Here is a 4,260-nt window from a genome sequence, read left to right as displayed (position 1 = left end):
GTTGGACTCTTCTGTGTGTTTTCCTATTGCAAAAGCTATTTTTGAAAATACCCATATGTTGTTAAGACAACTATGTGGATTGTTTGATCACATGAGGTCACTCTAACTTTGAACACAGCTGAGAAAATAACAACTGGATTTATGAAGGGAGCATGCATGCAGTATAATAGAACAATTAATTTTCCATTTAAACTTGTCATATCAGTGTGCAAACTCAGCATAAAAACCAGCACTTCAAGCAAACGGATGAGCAGACGACACAGAGAAGGCTCATGGAGGGCCATGTCTTTTCTCCCTACCGTTCTGTACACACACCCCTCTACTTTGTTAAGTCCTCTGCCAATCTGCCCTAGATGTTGGTTCCAAATCAATGGTCACAAACCTAAAACATGTTATGTGTACTAATAAGACACTGTTCTTGCCTGCAGGCACTTGCAGTTTAGGGAATTCAGACTATTTAAATATGGAAGCATATAAGGTACGCAAGTAATGTCAAGGATGGTGAACTCCATGGTGATCGATCACTTTTGGTGACTGATCATATTAACGGCAGAATAGGTTTTTACTAGGCACACAAATGTTGGGAGGCTGTTGAAGGCAACAGAGAAAGTACAGATGTACAAACTAATGGCAGAGGGTTGTGAGGTATTAGGGGAGTTACAAGTTCTAGCATTTAGTACAGTGGCGCAAAGTAAGTAGTAAACAGTAATACTGAATGAATGAAAATAACCTTAGTTTAGCTGGATTTTTTTTAAGGCATAGTCAAAAGGGAACACCTAAATTCGAAGGTCACCCAGACATTGAGATAAATCTGTGAAAAACAAGCCCTCACTTTAAGGAATCGCTAGTGAATTTTGAAGGCTGTGATGAACTTAGGGTGGTCATAGCAACAAGCAACCTTAAACCTCCAGTTTTTATATTAATGACAACATGAAAGGCTTCACAGAAAAAATGGCATGGCCATTTCTAAGGATTAAAATCTATTTACTTCTGTTTCTACTGTCCAATGCAAGATACATGGAGTTTAGTCAAAAGTAATTTTTACAAAGCTACAAGAAGAATCAACACCCACCACCAAGAGACAAAAGCAATCAAGAAATGGAACCAGACTCCCTGACACAGAATTTTAAATAACTGTGAGTAATACATTAAAGGCTCTAATGAAAAATGTGTTTAACAGGCAAATTAGATGAGTCATTTGGTCAGAGAGATGGAACTGTGAGAATCAAATGGAAATAATAAAAAATGAACAGAGATGAACAAAACCTTCAACAGGCTCATAGGTATACTTGACACAGCCAAGGAAAGAATAACTGAACTTGAAGGTAAGTCAATAAAAAGTAGCCAAACTGGAACACTAAGGAGGGTAGGAGTGACAGCAAAGAATAGATCGCCCAAGAGCTGTGGGGAAAGATCTGTTGTCCCCACACATAACATAGTGGAATCCCAGAAGAAGCAGAGAAAATGACTGATAAGAAATATCTGAATAAATAATGGATAATGACAACAGAACATAAATCTATAAAGCTTAATACCAGGAAAGATTTTGTTAAGACATTACACAGGAACAAAATGGGGAGGGGGGGACTGTCTCTCTGAAATTTTTCATAAAAATATTTTTCAGAATTGATAGAGAAATGACTCTCAAAGAAAGAAAAACAGAAAATACATTGCCAGAAGACCCTACTCTAAAAGAAATGTTAAATGAGGTTCTTTAAGCAGAAGGGATGTGAAACATAGCATATACTCGGATATGCACAAAGATCTAGAAGTGGAATAAATGAAGGTAAGATAATTTTTCTTAACTTTAGGCTTATCTAAACATCTGGAAGACAGCCATCAACAGCAGTATGCTATAGCAGTGTAAGTGTAGATACAGAGACAAAGGATGGGAGAGATTAGGAAACATCGTGTAATACCTTGTTAATGCTACTTGAAGATACATTCTGGTTAATTAGAGATGTAGATTATAACCTTAAGAGTAGCCACTAAAACATTTTTTAAAGAGATGTAAGCAATTAATCAAATAAAATGGAATAATAAATCCTTAGTTAACCCAATAGAAGGCAGAAAAAGAACAAAGAACAGGCAGTTTTTCCTCAGACTCATATGTAAAAAAATTCAGGCAATCTGGGCAAGAGGTAACAGATCAGAAATGAGAAAGTCCCCGAATTTACCAACTGATTTTAAATTCAAGAACTTGTGTTATTTAACTTCTTAAAGTGCAGACGCCTCCACTGCTCCTGCATCTCAGTCTCCCCCAACCTCAGGCCACCCCACCTCGAGGACCAAGCCCACCTGCCCCTCAGCCGCCGACTCCACACGAAGCAGAACCTACTTCCTTTGACATTGGCTTGACGATCTTGTGCCAAGTTGACCTCTTGCTGCCCCATTATGTTTGATTCCCAGTACTTCTGCCACATTGCCAAAAAATGGAATGAATTTTAAATCATTTAGAAGAGAATGAGGAGCTCTTTGCGAAAAGTCAAGGCAGATTGTGCACTTATTTTTAATTGTTTCCTATCAGTTCAGTTCAGTCACTGAATCGTGTCTGACTCTTTGTCACCCCATGGACTGCAGCACGCCAGGCCTCGCTGTCCATCACCAATTCCCAGAGCTTGCTCAAACTCCTGTCCATCGAGTCGGTGATGCCATCCAACCATCTCATCCTCTGTCGTCCCCTTCTCCTCCTGCCTTCAGTCTTTCCCAGCATCAGGGTCTTTTCCAGTGAGTCAGCTCTTCCCATCAGGTGACCAAAGTAGTGGAGCTTCAGCTTCAGCATCAGTCCTTTCAATGAATTTCAGGACTGATTTCCTTTAGAATTGACTAGTTTGATCTCCTTTCAATCTAAGGGATTCTCAAATAAGATGAGTCCTATACTTTAAAAATAAATCTATATTTTTATATAATTTTATTTATGATTGTGCTGAGTCTTTGTTGCTGCAGGACTTTCCTCTGACTGTGGCGAGCGGGGCCTAGTCTAGTTGTGGTGCGTGGGGTTTCTCACTGGGGCGGCTTCTCTTGCTGTGGAGCAAGGGCTCTAGGGCATGAGTTCATAGTTGAGACTCCCGGGCTTTAGAGCACAGGCTCAGGAGTTGTGGCGCACGGGTTTAGTTGTTAGACTTCATGTGGGATCTTCCTGGATCAGGGACCAAACCTGTGTCTCCTGCATTTGCAGGTGGATTCTTTACTACTGAGCCACCAGGGAAGCCCCCAGTCCTATATTTCTTCAAATGTGTTTGCAAGATAGCAGGAATACAAGTTAATTTTGCAAGATAGTTAATTCTTCTGTTGACACTTTTTGACTGTGATTTTAATGATCTTTGCTAATAGACAAAAGCTCATCTACCTTGCATGCTTCATTATTTATAATAAGATCCTAAAAGGTGAGGTTAACCTTGGATTTATTTCATGAAAGTTATAAAATTTGCTATAGGAAACTGGATCTATTGCTGTGGCAGATATATCAAGAAATCAAACATTTATTCCTTTATAAAAAGCACCTGACAAAGGATGAAACAATAAGTTTAAAGAGGTTGAGTAAGATTGGCAGTTTGAATCTTTCGGGAAAGTTTTTCCATTTTATCTAAGTGGTCAGATTTTTTAGCGTAAGGTTCACAGTATTCCCTTATCATCTGCTTAATAACTGTAGTGATGTCATCTCTGTCATTCCAGGTATTTGTAACTGGAATATTTTCTTTCATGTTGTCTGAGTGAAGATATATTGGGTTTATTGACCTTTTATATTTGTTTCCTATTGATTTCTATTCTTTATTTCCATTATTATGCTACCTTTGGATTTCATTGCTCTTCATCTTCTAATCTGATAAAGGTGAGATTGAAGCCATTGAGAGCTTTATTTCACAATTTAGTGATGTTTCCTTCTAAGTAATGTGTCAGCTGCTTTCCATGTATTTTGATATGCTGTTACAAGTTTCAATCCAAAATGCTTTCTATTTTGCCTTTTCTTTTAACCTGTGGGTTACTAAAACTTGTGCTGCTGCTGCTAAGTCGTGTCAGTTGTGTCCGACTCTGTGCGACCCCATAGACAGCAGCTAGTTATATTCAAATATTTAGGAGTTTTCCAACTATCTTACTGATTTCGCCTGCCAGAGATGAAACGAGTGAAAGCACAGCTGTGAGCTACGAATCTGATGAGCCTGAGCACCAAGTCCGGCGTACCTGAGGCTGCGACATACCTGCTCTGCATCTTTCATTTATAGGAGCTAATAAATCAGCTTTTTCCTGATTTGAATTGGG

Source organism: Bos indicus x Bos taurus, chromosome 18, assembly GCF_003369695.1.
Source record: "Bos indicus x Bos taurus breed Angus x Brahman F1 hybrid chromosome 18, Bos_hybrid_MaternalHap_v2.0, whole genome shotgun sequence".
Taxonomy (NCBI): domain Eukaryota; kingdom Metazoa; phylum Chordata; class Mammalia; order Artiodactyla; family Bovidae; genus Bos; species Bos indicus x Bos taurus.
The sequence above is the reverse complement of the archived record's forward strand: the minus strand, read 5'-3'. Positions refer to the sequence as shown.